Below are 17,897 nucleotides of genomic sequence, written 5' to 3'. Positions count from 1 at the left end.
CTGACTGTGTGTCTTGAAACGATATGTTGTACCATTAACTAGTTTTCGAGCTGATTTGGTCATATCACATGAAATGTTCACCAGGTATACCATTAAATAGTTTTATTTGCAACACAAGAAATAACTTCACAGATTTGGTATAAAAAATACAATAACTAACTTCTGGAGAACAAGGAAATAAAAATACTTCCTTGAATGAGTGATTACTCAGATAAACTGAATTGAAAAAAAAAATTACGGTCACAGTCTCAATCCTTTTGAAATCTGTGTGACAGAAGCTTGTAATACTAGCACTAAGTCCGACACTTTCCAAGTGTGCAAGATGTAGTAAAATAGAATGCTAAATCTTCTCCACTCGTCGGCGTCCTGTTTGGCAAAGTCCCACTTCACGGTGACGGCAAAGAGTAGAGTTGATCGTGGCAGCGCGTCGTCCAGGCGATGTCTCCCCAATGCGGCTGGCTACGCTGGAACTACCGGCTACCATCGCGGCGCGGGCTTAAATAGTCGTCTCGCAGAGCGACACTTCTGTTTGATTGGTTCAGATTTAGTTTCGAAGAATGTAACAAATAAACTGAGGAGATAAAAGTCATAGGATAATGACTTGCACATATGCGGATAGCGATATTATCGCGCACAGAAGGAATAAAAGGGCAGTGCGTTGGCGAAGCTGTCATTTGTACTCAGATGATCCACATGAGATTTCCGACGTAATTAAGAGACTTTGAACGCGGAATGGTAGCTGGAGCTAGACACATGGGACATTCCATTTCGGAAATCGTCAGGGAATTCAATATTCCGAGATCCACAGTGTCAAGCGTGTGCCGAGAATACCAAATTTCTGGAATTATCTCTCACCACTCACAACGCAGTAGTCGGTGGCCTTCACTTGACGGCCGAGTGCAGCGGCGTTTGCAAAGTGTTGTCACTACTAACACAATCAAAATTGCGTGAAATAACCACAGAAATCAAAGCGGGACATACGACGAACGTATCCGTAGGTAGAGTGCGGCGAAATTGGCGTTAATGGTCTGTGACAGCAGGCGAGAGACGCGAGTGCCTTCGCTAAAATCGCCTGCAACGCCTCTCTTGGGCTCGTGACCAAATCTTTTGGACCATAGACGCTGGAAAACCGTGGCTTCGTCCCGTATTGAGTTAGCGAGAGCTCACACCTTTGGTCTAGGGGTCGCCGGCACGGTAGCTCAGCGTGTTCGGTCAGAGAGCCGGTTGGCCTCTGTAATAAAAAACTGAGTGGAAGGATCAACCACTGAACTTGAACAGGATGTCTTGCGACGTCCGCAACGACCAAACACAACGATTAAAAAAAAGGGGGTAGAGTCTTTGTTTCGTAATCAAAACGTTGTCAGCCCCAGGTTCGAAACGTGCCACAGCTTAAATTTTGATTATTAATCAGCATTGTCGGCTGAAGACTTCCGACTTATGAAGTCACCCTCATTATGTCAAAGGCCTTGTCAAAGAGGGAAAAGGAGCGGACAGAGGTTCAGGGCAGTCTCTTGTCCTTCGGATGGGAAACTGCCCCTCAAGGCGGAATAATCAACAACGATCAACGGCATGAGGACGCAGAAGGCAATGGAAATCATTGCATTAAAGATGCATAACGTGTATCCACAGGACATGTGGCCTGTAATTGGAAAAATGTCATGATGATCTCTCCATTGGCAAAAGATTCCGAATAGCCCCTCATGTGGCTCTTCAGAGGCCGACTGCCGAGGGGGAGGTGACCATGAGAAAAAGATTGAATAACTAACGAAAGGATAGCGTTCTACGAGTCTGGGTGCGGAACGTCAGAAGCTTGAACGTGGTAGGGAAGCTAGGAAATCTGAAAAGGGAAATGCAAAGGCTCAATCTACATATGGTAAGAGTCAGTGAAGTGAAGTGGAAAGAAGACAAGGATTTCTGGTTAGATGAGTACAGGATAATATCAACAGCAGCAGAAAATAGTATAATGGGAGTAGGATTTGTTGCGAATGGGAAGGTAGGTCAGAGAGTATGTTACTGTGGATAGCTCAGTGATAGGGTTGTTCTTAACAGAATCGACAGAAAACCAACACTGACAACGGTAATCCAGGTGTGCATGCCGACACGGCAAGCTCTAGATGAAGAGATAGAGAAAGTATATCAGGATATCGGAATGGTAATAAAGCACATAAAGGGAAATGAAAATCTAAGAGTCATGGGGAACTGGAATGCAGTTGTTTGGGAAGAAGAAAAAGAAATTGTTACTAGAGAACAAGGGTTTGGAAGAAGGACTGAGAAAGGAGAAAGACTAATTGAGTTCTGTAATAAATTTCAGCTAGTAATAACGAATATTCTGTTCACGAATCACAAGAGGAGGAAGTATACTTGGAAAAGTCCGGGTGTGAGGGGAAGATTTCAGTTACATTACATTACGGTCAGACAGAGAAACCGAAATCAGATACTGGGTCTTAAGGTGTACCCAGGAGCAGATATAGACTCAGATTACAATATAGTAGCGATGAAGAGTAGACTGAAGTTTAAGAGAATAGTCAGCACGAATCAATAGGCAAAGAAGTGTGATACGGAAATACTAAGGAATGTCGAGACACGCTTGAAGTTCCCTAAGGCTATAGATACTGCAATAAGGAACAGCTCAGTAGGCAGTAGATTTGAAGAGGAATGGACGTCTCTAAAAAGGGCAACCACAGAATTTGGAAAAAAATGTAGGTACAAAGAAGGTAACTGCGAAGAAACCATGGGTAACAGATGAAATACTTCAGCTGATCGATGAAAGAAGGAAGAACAAAAATGTTCAGGAGAATTCAGAGATACAGAAATACGAGTCCTGAGGAGTGAAATAATCAGGAAGTGCAGTGAAGCTAAGACGAAATAACTGCACGAAAAACGTGAAAAAATCGAAAAAGAAAGAATTGTCGGATGGATTGTCTCAGCATATACGAAAGTCAAAACAACGTTCGGTAAAATTAAAAGCAAGGGAGGTAACATTAAGAGTGCAACGGGAACTCCACTGTTAAACGCAGAGGAGAGAGCGGTTAGATGGAGAAAGTACACTGAAGGCCTCTATGAGGAGGAAGATTTGTCTGATGTGATAGAAGAAGAAACAGCAGGCGTTTTGAAGAGTTAGGGAATCCAGTATTAGAATCAGAATTTAAAAGAACTTTGGAGGACTTAAGACCAAATAAAGCAGAAGGGATAGATAAAATTCCTTCAGAATTTCTAGAATCATTGGAGGAAGTATCAATAAAAAGACTATTCACGTTGATGTGTAGAATGTATGAGTTTGGCGACATACCATCTGACTTTCGGAAAAATATCATCCACACAATTGTGAAGATTGGAGGAGCTGACATGGGCGAGAATTATTACACACTCAGCTTAACAGCTCATGCATCCTAGTTGCTGACAAGAATAATATACAGAAAAACGGAAAAGATAACTGAGAGTGTATTATATGACGATATGTTTGGCTTTAGGAAAGGTAAAGGCACCAGAGAGGCAATTCTGACGTTGCAGTTGACAAAGGAAGCAAGACTACAGAAAAATCAAGACACATTCATAGGATTTGTAGAGCTAGAAAAAACTTTCGACAGTGTAAAATGGTGCAAGATGTTCGATATTCTGGGAAAAGTAGAGGTAAGCTATAGGGAGAGAACGATAAATTACAATATTTGCAAGAGCCAAGAGAGAATAATAAGAGTGGGCGAGCAAGAGCGAAGTGCTTTGATTAAAAAGATTGTAAGACAGGGATGTAGTCTTTCGCCCCTACTGTTCAATTTGTACATCAAAGAAGCAATGACAGTAATAAAAGAATGGTCCAAGAGTGGAAATAAAATTCAAGGTGAAACGATATCAGTGATACAATTCCCCGATGACATTGCTATCCTGAGTGAAAATGAAGATGAATTACAGGATCTGCTGAATGGAATGAACAGTCTAATGAGTGCAGAATATGGATTGAGAGTAAGTCGAAGAAAGATGAAAGTAATGAGAAGTAGCAGAAATGAGAACAGCGATAATCTTAACATCAGGATAGATGGTCACGAAGTAGATGAAGTAAGGGAGTTCTGCTACCTAGGCAGCAAAATAACCAAGACCAATGGAGCAAGGAGGACATCAAAAGCAGACTAGCACTGGTGAAAGGGGCATTAATAGCCAAAAGAAGTCTACTGGCATCAAATATAGGCCTTAATTAGAGGAAGAAATTTCTGAGAATGTGCATTTGGAGCACAGCATTGTATGGTAGTGCAACATGGACGGTGGGAAACCGGGAACAGAAGAGAAGCGAAGCATTTGAGATGTGTTGCTACAGACGAATGTTGAAAATTAGGTGGACTGATAAGGTGAGAATGAGGAGGTTCTACACAGGATCCGAGAGGAAGGGAATATGTGGAAAACACTGACAAGGAAAAGGCACAGGATGCTAGGACGTCTGTTAAGACATAAGGGAATGACTTCCATGGCACTAGAAGGAGCTTTAGAGGGCAAAAATTGTAGAGGAAGACAGAGATTTGAATACATCCAGCAAGTAATTGAAGACGTAGATTGCAAGTGCTACTCTGGGATGAAGAGGTTGACACAGGACAGGAATTTGTGATGGGCCGTGTCAAACCAGTCGGAAGAGTGATTACTAAAAAGAAGAAACCACGAAGCCTTGGTCCCATGTTGTCAGCAATGCGCTGTACAAGCTGGTGGTGACTCCATAATGGTGTGGGCTGTGTTTACATGGAATGGACTGGCTTCTCTGGTCCAACTGAACCGATCACTGACTGGAAATGGTTGTCTTCAGCCACTATAGTTCAAATCTTTTATCTTGGCGGCTCGCGCATGCCCGCCCAGACGCGGGAGATTGCTGCGTTGCCAGTTGCACACGACGCACGCGCCAATAGAAGTAGCGCCATAGTATAGCATAGTTCGCAAGCTTAAGTGTAGGGGGGAGCGCGCAGTTCATGAAGTAAAGCCACCACGGCCGCATTAACTCTTTCGCTGCTACAAAGACGTGCTCCCTGCATTCCGCGCTGTGCGCGATTTTGTCACTACACTGCTCGCCTGTGCAGACACATCGTGTTCCGACTGCTTTGACACTCTTATCAATCGATTCCACAAAAACTATTTGTCCCAAAAATTAGATTTTTACACATCTTCTTGACTGATACCTTCCCCCCATAAATGACTTAATTTTGTTTCGATGCTCAACGCAGTTATCATGCAGCATTAAATATAGTAAACCATTGCACGAAATTTTGAAGAGTTTGCAGAGGTAAAAGTCCATAGACTATACTTTCAGTATGGTCGATTTTAGTTGCCACAATGTTGAGAATGAAATGTGGACAAGATACCTAAATTTCATATAAAATTTACTGTATAACATTAGCTCATTTAAGTACCACATAGGTGTCGTATGTAATATTGAGAAATATTCCGTCTGTCGCGACTGTAACAAAAGTTTTATTTACACTGAGCACGTTTGGCTTTATTTTAAAGCACTTCAATCAATCAAAAGGAAGTAGACCAAATACATTAAACAAAACTGTGGACTTACAAAAACATTAGGACTTGAATATACCGTCTATCAGTGAAGTGCTCTGAGCTATGTCAAATGTAATTTTTGTGTATGGCACACACAAACATCATTTATTTGCTAAAACACTGATCTGCCAACAGAAACGTTGAATATTGTGTTACCGCAGCACAAAACTACGAAAGGTGACTTGGCAATGGAGGAGACAAAATACTGTCCACTGAAGATGCTTCAAAAGAGAGAAATGCGTCTGGTCTAAATAAGTCCCTTATTACAGTTGCAGAAGAGGAACATATTTCAGTACCATTGGTAAAACTGCGACTGTGGAACAAAAACAAGAAAGAGAACATGAGTACCATTGTGTATGTGCCATACCTTTCCTTGATTGAAGTGCTTTAAAATAAAGCCAAACGCGCCCGGTGTAAATAATACTTTTATTACAGTCGCGAAAGACAGAATATTTCTCAATATTACATACGACACCTATGTCGTACTTAAATTAAATGAGATATTGTTAAACAGTAAATTTTATATGAAATTTAGGTATCTTGTCCACATTTCATTCTCAACATTGTGGCAACTAAAATCGACCATACGGAAAGTATACGCTATGGACTTCTACCTCTGCAAACTCTTCAAAATTTCGTGCAATGGTTTATTACATTTAATGCTGCACAATAACTGCGTTGAACATCGAAACAAAATTGTCATTTGTGTGTGGGGGGGGGGGGGGGAGGTATCAGTCAAGAAGACGTGTAAAAATCAAATTTTTGGGCCAAATAGTTTTTGTGAAATCAAATGATAAGTGTGTCAAAGAAGTGGGAACACCATGTGTCTGCACAGGCGAGCAGTGCAGTGATGACAAAATCGCGCACAGCGCGGAATGCGGGGAGCACGTGTCTGCAGCAGCGAAAGGGTTAAAACCTTTCACGTAGCAGCCCAACACCTTAACCGTTACACTGACGCACCTCGTCTGAATACATAACGCCATGAGGACTTCACGCAAAATACTGACAAACACTGTTGGTAAGACTATGAATTACTCACACTTTGTCGAAGTACAATACGAAATAAACAATTACCGCTGTTCTTTATTGCAAAAAAGCGGTTCGTGAGAGTGATACAAACACCTTTCCTTGCTATCGCGTGAATTAGGAGTCTTATTGCTTGTTTGGTTTAATTAATTAATAGAATATGAAGCAATTGGTATAAAGAAGGCTTTTTCCAAACTTTCTATAAAAGAATGTCTGCTATCAAGACACTGCTTTTGTTCTGTTACTTTATTTATGACTGAACGTTTCTAAAACTGAAGACACTCGTCCATGCTCTGCACTGCAGTCGAGATGTGGCAACGTCGTTCTCTGTTCATTGGCTGACTGTGTTTTGTGACGTCAGATGCGCAGAACGAACCTAAACTCGGCCGCCAACATAAATGACGCGCACTTTAGAAGACCATTTACAGGATTCATTGACTTCGTGTTCCCAAAAAAACGATGTGCCATATCACCGGGCCACAGTTATTCGCAACTGGTTTGAAGAACATTCTCGACGATTCGAGCGAATGATTTGGCCATCTAGATCGTCCGACATAAGGCTCATCGAACATTTATGGCACATAATCGAGGGGTGAATTCGTGAACAAATCCTGTACGAGCAACACTTTCGCAGTTATGGACAGCTAAAGAAGCAGCATGGCTTTTAATTTCTTCAGGGGACTTTCCAAGATTTGTTGAGTCCATTCCACGTCATGTTGCTGCATTATACCGGGCAAAGGAGGTCCGACACGATATTAGGAGGTATCCCGTGACTTTTTGTCAGCTCGGTGTAGTTCGGTCTGCGCATGCTGATCGGGACTGCGTGCGCGCCTTGTAGTTGCTTCTGGCCGTGCCGCTGGAGTCGACTTCTGTTGCTCTGGTTGATTTGAATTTGCGCCTCGTGTGAACTAGAGTACCGTCGCCGTGATGTATGTTGTGCAGGTAGCTGTTGGTGCGTGTTGCACTTGTCGACACAACACAACCCACTGCAGTCTCATCATCTGATGCAAGTATTACAGGAACATTATTTTATGAACCATAATCCTGACGAAAATTATGCATATGTTAATGAAATTTGTAGAAACGAAAAGATGTTATGTGTTAGGATACTTGCATTTTATTGCATCTGGGTACCAGCGAGAAATTCATTTTGGTGATGTACACTTTTACCCAGCTATCTCTGTCTGTCTGTCTGTCTGTCTGTCTCTCTCTCTCTCTCTCACACACACACAAGCACACATAGTATTTAGGTGCATTTGGATATACAGTAAACGAGCTCTAAAGTAAATACTAAGAGTACGACGATCTTGATATTACACTCTGACACTTTATCTCATTGCGATCTTTGGCAAGAGATGCAATAAATCAGAACAAATTATTTAAAAGCAGAATGATAAACACTAGTAAACGTTGCACGTCAGTTTCAGCCATACTTGCAGTTCGTCTTCCACCACGGATATGACAAAAGCGTAGAAATTTTCATTTGGCGGTAATGTTATGGCCAGGCTTTTCTGGTGCGAAATTTTATCTTCCACAACTACCAAGTACTGCATAAGTTAGCTGAACTGTCATGACGAAAACATACGTGGGATTAGGCGTTCACTGCAAAAGGAAGTAAAAATCCTGTTTCATCAGGATAAAACATGTAAGCACAAGGAAAGTAAACTGAGAGGTATGAAACACGAATTGCTGGAACATGCACTCTGTTCGCCTGGTTTTGCATCCTTTGATTTCCATTTCTTACTACATCTGAACAGATTTACAACTAAATAGTTTTTGCACAGTATGTGCAGGTTATGTCATTCGTAGATGGGTATTCTGCTCACTTTTTGAAATAGTTGTTTAGGGATGCAATCTACTGATCTACTCAGTAGAAAAAAAGTTGGAGAAACAGTAATGACGTAGAAGCAGACTACGTCGAAAAATAAATGCATTTTTGAGCTAAACATAACAGGCCTTACCAGGTATTCCACTGACAAGCCAAGGAATTTTCCGTTTACTTTGGTATACTCGACGAGTAAAATGGACAATTTGGCACGCAAACGATGTTCTGTTTACCTATTGTAAAAGTTGCAGACCAGAAGTACTAACCAGCAGAGGTATGTGCTGTCTTTCATACCTTAATTACTTGTTGGTAGTCCAGGCTTTAGAAGGCTCCAAGTGTCTATTGGACGTTCCGACGTCAGTTCCAGTAAACAGCTACAGTTCATTTCCTTCGTTTCTTCGCTGCGTATCATAATAGGCTTACTGTGGATTTTCCACAGTTGAGACGCCGTCACTAGCCAGCTGAAGAAACGTAGATGAGATTCTGTAACAGGCGTCGCAGCAGGGTTATTATCAATACGAATTATCCCACAGCCACTTAGTGCTACGTCAGGATCTAAGATTGCTGGACAAGATATTAATCATCCCCTTAAAAGAGCACACTGGTGACTTTGGCGGGCCTTAGATGGTGGAGAACTGGGCCCAGGCGGTCATGTAAGGGCCCGCTCCCCCCCCCCCCCCCCCCCCGTCACCCCCCCGCACCCACATACACACACTGCTGACGTACGGAAGTTCGTGGAAACTTTGTAAGGATATTCGGAAGAGAAGTGACGAATAAACAACTGAAAAAATCAGATTTTTATTTTCATATGAGAGGGTGACATTGGTTAATTGCGTGCCATGTTTATCTTCCGTGTTACAACCATTGCTGGACGTGATAACCATTAGCATTCACGACAGCCTGGAAACGCACTAGAAGTTTCTCTACATCTGCATGAACCAACGGTGCACCATGGAATGTTTAGCTATCATGACATAGCTCATTCATTGCTTGAAGATCGTACATTGCGTCCAGCATTCCCAGCCGTGGTAACAGTAACTTCTTGAACAATTTAGGGCGCAATTGGCTGTCGACCTCACCAGGATCAATTCACAAACCGTCAGTTAACTTACGAATCATGTTCCTCTTCCCCGGTGAGGGAAGAGGACTTCTCCGTGATTCCTTTACTGTGTCGATACTCGCGAGTAACAGCAGCACTATTGCTGCTCACCTTGTCGAGACACATGTGGGTTGTATGCCTATTATTGTTTACAATACTGAGAGTGGCTGCTCATACTTTTTCTACATCACATATATTTTTTGGCGAACCATTTGTTCTTTTGGAAACCATGCTAGGGATATTAGAAGCAGTAATTTTCTTCTTAGCACCTGTACTTCTGTTGACGAAGTGTTTACAAATATTTGATGCAACATAAAACACTGGATTACAGATGTTAACAAAGCGTCTGTCTCCAATAACCTGGGGCTCGAACAGAAATGCATGTTTCTTTTTATATGCGAGATATCGGCTTTGAGCGGAAGTTAAATACCACCCAGACAACTTTATAGAACCACCCAAGCAAACTGTTAATGCCCTAAGTTACCCTCCCTTGCAGTCATTATAACGTGTGGTGACATACTGCAGTTTTGTTGTAACAAGATGACGTATAGAGCAGTTGTGTTTGTAGCTTGCATCTGACTAAAAATATTATTTGCAATGCATAACAATTATAACTCGTTTCCTCTAGAAGACTGACATAGTAACGGTGGAAATCGATAACACTCCACCATAACTATTATACAGAATTGTTACAATGCACTCCCATCCACTTGACTCTGCGGATTCAACCATAGAGACGATACGACTGCATCATCGCCTTTTCCCTTTCCTAAAGACTGAAGGGTGAAGATTTGTCTGATGTGATAGAAGAAGAAATAGGAGTCGATTTAGAAGAGATAGGGGATCCAGTATTAGAACCGGAATTTAAAAGAGCTTTGGAGGACTTACGGTCAAATAAGGCAGAAGGGATAGATAACATTCCATCAGAATTTCTAAAATCATTGGGGGAAGTGGCAACAAAACGACTATTCACGTTGGTGTGTAGAATATATGAGTCTGGCGATATACCATCTGACTTTCGGAAAAGCGTCATCCACACAATTCCGAAGACGCCAAGAGCTGACAAGTGCGAGAATTATCGCACAATCAACTTAACAGCTCATGCATCGAAGCTGCTTACAAGAATAATATACAGAAGAATGGAAAAGAAAATTGAGAATGCGCTTGGTGACGATCAGTTTGGCTTTAGGAAAAGTAAAGGGACGAGAGAGGCAATTCCGACGTTACGGCTAATAATGGAAGCAAGGCTAAAGAAAAATCAAGACACTTTCATAGGATTTGTCGACCTGGAAAAAGCGTTCGACAATATAAAATGGTGCAAGCTGTTCGAGATTCTGAAAAAAGTAGGGGTAAGCTATAGGGAGAGACGGGTCATATACAATATGTACAACAACCAAGAGGGAGTAATAAGAGTGGACGATCAAGAACGAAGTGCTCGTATTAAGAAGGGTGTAAGACAAGGCTGTAGCCTTTCGCCCTACCCTTCAATCTGTACATCGAGGAAGCAATGATGGAAATAAAAGAAAGGTTCAGGAGTGGAATTAAAATACAAGGTGAAAGGATATCAATGATACGATTCGCAGATGACATTGCTATCCTAAGTGAAGAAGAATTAAATGATCTGCTGAACGGAATGAACAGTCTAATGAGTACAGAGAATGGTTTGAGAGTAAATCGGAGAAAGACGAAGGTAATGAGAAGTAGTAGAAATGAGAACAGCGAGAAACTTAACATCAGGATTGATGGTCACGAAGTCAATGAAGTTAAGGAATTCTGCTACCTAGGCAGTAAAATAACCAATGACGGACGGAGCAAGGAGGACATCAAAAGCAGACTCGCTATGGCAAAAAAGGCATTTCTGGCCAAGAGAAGTCTACTAATATCAAATACCGGCCTTAATTTGAGGAAGAAATTTCTGAGGATGTACGTCTGGAGTACAGCATTGTATGGTAGTGAAACATGGACTGTGGGAAAACCGGAACAGAAGAGAATCGAAGCATTTGAGATGTGGTGCTATAGACGAATGTTGACAATTAGGTGGACTGATAAGGTAAGGAATGAGGAGGTTCTTCGCAGAATCGGAGAGGAAAGGAATATGTGGAAAACACTGATAAGGAGAAGGGATAGGATGATAGGACATCTGCTAAGACATGAGGGAATGACTTCCATGGTACTAGAGGGAGCTGTAGAGGGCCAAAAGCTGTAGAGGAAGACAGAGATTGGAATACGTCAAGCAAATAATTGAGGACGTAGGTTGCAAGTGCTACTCTGAGATGAAGAGGTTAGTATAGGAAAGGAATTTGTGGCGGGCCGCATCAAACCAGCCAGTAGACTGAAAAAAAAAAAACAAAAAAAAAAAAAAAAAAAACTGGAGAGTTGTTCTTAAGATTTTGGAACATACTCTATGTTCAAATATTAAGAAATGCTTCGAAGAAAACAGCATGATAAGCAGCAGGAAGTGAAGTCTCCAGACGATTGTGTTTTTAAATGTTAGTGCTTAGCGCACACAGAGCTCTCACAGCAGCATAGTTTCGTAAAAAAAAAGCTTGCCTGCTATTGCTCAGGTGATAAAGTTGAGGTAAGAAAGTACGGACAGTATGTAATATTATTTGTACCATATGTAGATAAATATCATTGTGAAACTATGGAGCACCACACAGAACTAGTTTCGAGACAATCTCCATGATGCATTGAGCAGAATACAGAACTGTTTTTTCTACTATCCCCGACATTCACGTCATAGGTATACTACTACATCTATTCAATATATTGCATCATATATACGTTTCGTAACATTATCGATAGAAAAAAAGAAACTAAGAACCCTCCATCCTGTGAAACACTATCAAATAGTGGTGGAACAATTAGTACGGTTATAGAAGGGGGATTATGATCAAAATGAGTTTACGTAGATTAGCAAAGGTGGAGTCATTGTCAGCCCAGTTATCAGTGCATCACTGCAAATAAATATACTTCCCCAATTTGGGTCAATCGACTACTTAACAAATATCTGACCTCAGTAAGTTTATTGACAAGAAAAAACAAATGCTCGCCATCTACTACCTGCGTCCATTATTAAAGTAACGGTATCGTGGGTAAGTTTGCTCAGTTCCCTACGTATGAGTGAAGTTGCACACCTTGCTTTCCTGCTTGCATTACACCTGTATTGCTACATCCTAAAAATGGAGTGTAAGCCTGCTCATTACACCACATTCTGTTTTTAGGAGGGGTGGTTGTAATTCAACTCTTCCATCACACCGAGACTGTAAGATTCTTTGACATCACAGTGTGTAAAAATTAACGAATTCTTGGCATATTATGCAAAATGCCAGAAACAAAATTTGAAAAATTTGTCCAGTAAGGTGGAAATGCCAACATATCCATTACAAAGCATGACACTGCTTCTGAATTTGATTCTTACTAGTTACTTTGACATTACGTTGTGTGTGTAATGATGTCATGGCATCTTCTGCAAAGAGTGTCAAATGGTAACTTAATATACTTTGGCATTACTTCTTCTTCTCTTCTTAACTGTCGCTTGGGGCTTGGAGGCCATTCGTGTTCTCCGCATTCCTCTTCCAGTGCTCTCTGTTCCTGGCTTTTGTAGTCCATTCTCCTTTGCTCAGGCCCATTGCCACCGCGTCCTCGTCGATGTCATCCTTCTATCTGGTTGGTGGCCTTCCTCGCTTCCTTCTGCCCCCTATGGATCCAGAGAATGCTACTTTAGGTAGTCGTTCCTCCTCCCAGTAATACTTTGGCATTACAGTATGCATAATTAACGGCATCATGGCGTATTCTGCAAGATGACAGATATTTTGAAGCTATATGATCTATGTAACAGATTGAAATAATAATGTTCAAGGAAATGACTTTATTTTATTGTAAAACATACATATAGCTCAATTACATTCCATTTGTGAATGGAACAGGAAAGGGAATGACTATAAGTAGATATTGACATAAACGTAGGGTATGACTGTCTGTCATAACAGTTGACTGAGAGTAAAGAAGACTGAGTTTGTTAATAGCTTAATTTGTTGTTAGTACCATTATCCTTTTGCTAGAGAGAGAAAAGAATGGTCAAATACGTACTGTACTACCAGTCTTTTGTGCCTTTATGCGCAGTTAACCTGTGATGTGTATGAAAAAGAAAACTGGAAATGGTAGGGAGCGAAATAAAAAAACGAGAGTATATGGCGAAGGTAATTGCCACAAAGGAGAACTATAAACTGATATTGGAAAGTGGTGGACTGGCTGCTAAAACAAAAAACATGTAATTCTGACTGTAGATGTCTTAAACAGTCCACGATCACATAACAACAAAGATGACATCCATTTATACGTTTCCTCTTGTCACAGAATACAGTCCGACCATGGCTGTCAAAGCGTAGTACACTAGACCCTCACTAAGAGGGCCATTCCTTGCACAAATGGATGCCAGATTAGTGAAAGTGTTGGATTATTGAGAGTGTCTGAAATTTAGTTGGAAACATAATCTACTTCATTAAATCCAGTGGAAACTTAGTTGTTGAGTGTGTACATACACAGCAGTTTCATTCACTATGAAATATGTCCCGAATTTTTAACTGTCACGATGATGATACATGACGCCAGTACACAACTGCTTTAAAACATTACATGAGTACCGCACGTAACTGGTTGTTGCATAATCTACTCCAGGAAGATGTCTGCAGCTTCAGCACTAGCACTGTGAGAAACTCATCCTCTCACCTCCTGTGTCTTCTCCTTCATCACTCTCATCATTACTTTGCTTTTGATTATTTCTTCATCTGTTAAAACTTGGTCTATCTCAAAGTTTTTATCATTCAGCCACTTAGCAATGTATTCTTCATCAATTTCTCCTCCTCCTGGACGCTTACAGAACATGTAAATTTTCAAAGCGTCAGCAACTGTGCAGCCCATCGCTTGCTTTAATCATAAATATATCTCCAAGTGATGCTAAATGTTATTGTCTTTACATAAAGTAAATTGTTATCTTCTCAACAATCTTCAAATCGTGAGCTATATCCTTTTTTTTTCATTTGTAAAATTAGTGAATTCACTCATGGGGCACTTTTGTTGCCGAAATCTGTGGTCACTTTCAGAACTCAAACTAATAATCAAATTAACTAATTTAATAAGACTGAACTTTGCATTGCTGTGTACCCATATAATCACAAAAAAACAAAAAACAAAAAAAACGGTGAATAGTTGAGGGAGTATGAATGAGGACAGTGGAGTATTTAGGTTTACAAACATAATGACCAGCTTTTATTCATCCTTTTGTAACTACAATGAGCTGATAAATCTTACAAAGAAAATGACAAACATAAATCAGAAAAAGGGTGGTGCCTGATTGGCAAAGCACTCATTGGGATGGAAACTACTCAAATTCTCACCTGAATTAATCCCTTTTACAATGCAATGTGAGGTCCAACTCTATTCAAATGGAATCAACTACGACCAAGTACAGCACAAGCTACGGTTCACCAGAGAACAGGGAACGGGGAATATCATTTAACAACCCCACGCCGGTGCAGCAATACTTCACTCTTTCACCACGATTCACGCGGCACTCTGTGGGCAAGGAGCTGCGCGCTGCGGCAGCTGTAATGTTATGATGCGTCCACCAAAATTTGCAGACTACGCTGACTGGTTTTCCGATTGTTAGAATGCAGGAAAATTCCCTACGGGAGATCTGAAATCCCGGCAGACTTCAATGTGAGATGCATCCTTTAGCTTGACTCACAGCCACGATGGTGTGTGCTGGAATTATCGAACGTCCGCATCGTCCAAGCTTCTAACATGAAAATGCTTGGAGTTTTGTGACTGTCCCACCATTTGCACAAAAGCTCAGATTACAGCAGTGTCTCTTCAATGGCTTCCTCCACCCACTTTCCGTCAGCTAGCCACCTTTGCGACGGTCTGTCGCCTTGCCCAGGTAAAATGTTTTGCGAACTGGAGCCCTGCTGCTCTGAGCCTAAGTGGGAAGAGGGGAGTACCACGGCCTGAAGTCCCTCTGCAGGTACAATCCAAAGAACGCTGCTTCCCATAATCACTCGCACAGTCAGGTCGCTGGACTTTTTATTTATGGCCCCCAAACTGTCTTTATCCGGCCGGCCGGAGTAGCCGTGCGGTTCTAGGCGCTACAGTCTGGAGCCGAGCGACCGCTACGGTCGCAGGTTCGAATCCTGGCTCGGGCATGGATGTGTGTGATGTCCTTAGGTTAGTTAGGTTTAATTAGTTCTAAGTTCTAGGCGACTGATGACCTCAGAAGTTAAGTCGCATAGTGCTCAGAGCCATTTGAACCATTTTTGTCTGTATCCCTGGTCTCCGTCGCCTCCACAAAGGCCCCTCGGATGCAAATTCTCTACAGGCTACACATGCAGTTATGTGAACTTCCTGCCCACAGCTCCTCATGTAAAAAGACGCTAACCACACGTGCCAAATGTAGTACTGGGGAACACCGAGATCATGACCTAACACAAGAATATTAATGTCTCTGACAGTTTTGTTAAAGTGAGAGATTGGCGAGAACCTCCCAACTGATTATTCTGAATTGACTGACCCATGGCTGTCGTTGAGTACTGGCTTCAAGAACATTTGCTGCGCACGATAATTCATTGTTGTGTGCGTCATTTTTACTTGACCGACTAGAAGCCAGATTACTTGTAGGCCAGACTACTGAGGGCCGGGTTAGTGACAGTGTAGCGTATATATATATATCTAAAGCTATACTATTTATGTAACAGGCGCGAAAAGTAAGAATAATAGTCTAGGAACTGACTTTATCCCATTGCAAACACACATAGCCCCCTTACAGGGTAGTCCCACCTTTCAGAGAAGAGTTCTGAAACGAGTCCATTGATATCACATTCAGAACGGTATTCACAGGTGTATTCGCCTGTGGTAGATCCGAGGGCAGCGCCTCCATTACGGAAGCTATGTATGTTTAGAATAGCATAAACTCAGTTCCTCAAGCATTATTATTATTACTATTTCCACATGCTACATAAATCTTAAAGCTTTGACAGTCATAGGTGAATGGACGTCATGAAGTAATGTTAAACACATCTAAAGTCAGCAGCACAACCTGTGTGTCTTAGGCAAGAGCCGGCTTTGATAAATTTTCTGTCATCTTGCAGAATATGTCACAACGCCGTTAATTAAAAGTATCTCACATTAACATCTGACACCATTTGCAAAATATATCATCATTAATTTATACACACACTGTAGTATCAAAGTAACTCGCAAGAATCAAATTTAGAAGCAGTGTCACGCTTTTAATGGATATGTTGAAGTCTTCAACTTACAGGACAAATTTTTCATATTTTTTCTGACATTGAAACATCCCCTTAGAAAAATTTATAGATGACAGTGCTGGAAAACCTCTACGTTATTTGATTTTCAAACAGCTGAGCAAACCTGAACGTACTCAGACATTTCCCTCTTTACTTATTCTGATCATCACTAAACTGACACACAATATTTTTAGCGCAACGCAATCTGACTTTCAATAATCCCAACAGAAGAATGGCCCTGACTAACAATAACCTGTACCTTTCATGAATCACTTACCTCACAAAAATCTTCGTTACTCGAACTACTGCAATATGCAGTTTTACAAATTTACTCTTTCTGATGGACACACGTCCAGACCGTCTGCTCTCAAAATGTGCCATCTCTCTCCCCACATCCACCACTCCTGGCAGCTCACCTCCAACTGCGCAACGCTATGCGCTGTTCGCATCCAACTGCCCAACACTACAATGGCGAATATTCCAACAATGCCAACCAGCCACAGACTGCACACAGCACAGCCAGTGATTTTCATACAGAGCGCTTCATGACGTTACCAACATAAAAACCTAAACAGCCTACTTACAGCATTTTGCATAAGGTGTCGCGATGTCATTTATTTTTACGCACAACAATGTTGAAGAGTCTTACTGTCTTGGTGTGGTGGGAGTGTTAGTCTCCAATCATTCCTCCTATAAACAGAATATGATCTAATGAACAGGCTAGAGCTGCATTTTTAATGATGTAGGGACGTAGTCGCTGCAGTCATGGACTGTGCGGCTGGTCCCAGCGGAGGTTCGAGTCCTCCCTCGGGCATGGGTGTGTGTGTTTGTCCTTAGGATAATTTAGGTTAAGTAGTGTGTAAGATTAGGGACTGATGAGCTTAGCAGTTAAGTCCCATAAGATTTCACACACATTTTAACATTTTAGGAACGTGGGTGTAACGCAAGCAGAGAAGCAAGGTGTTAAACACCAGATTGAAGTGTCATTAATTTATACACCTCATAATGGGCACTGGTACTAGATGGCGAGCATTTATTTTTGTTTCCAGGTCTGCCAGATAACTGAGGTCAGATCGTTGCTACATAGTCGACTGACCCAAGACGGCGAAACACGCTTATT

The sequence above is a fragment of the Schistocerca piceifrons genome, chromosome 3 (genome assembly GCF_021461385.2).
Source record: "Schistocerca piceifrons isolate TAMUIC-IGC-003096 chromosome 3, iqSchPice1.1, whole genome shotgun sequence".
Classification (NCBI taxonomy): domain Eukaryota; kingdom Metazoa; phylum Arthropoda; class Insecta; order Orthoptera; family Acrididae; genus Schistocerca; species Schistocerca piceifrons.
Note: the sequence above shows the minus strand (reverse complement) of the source record.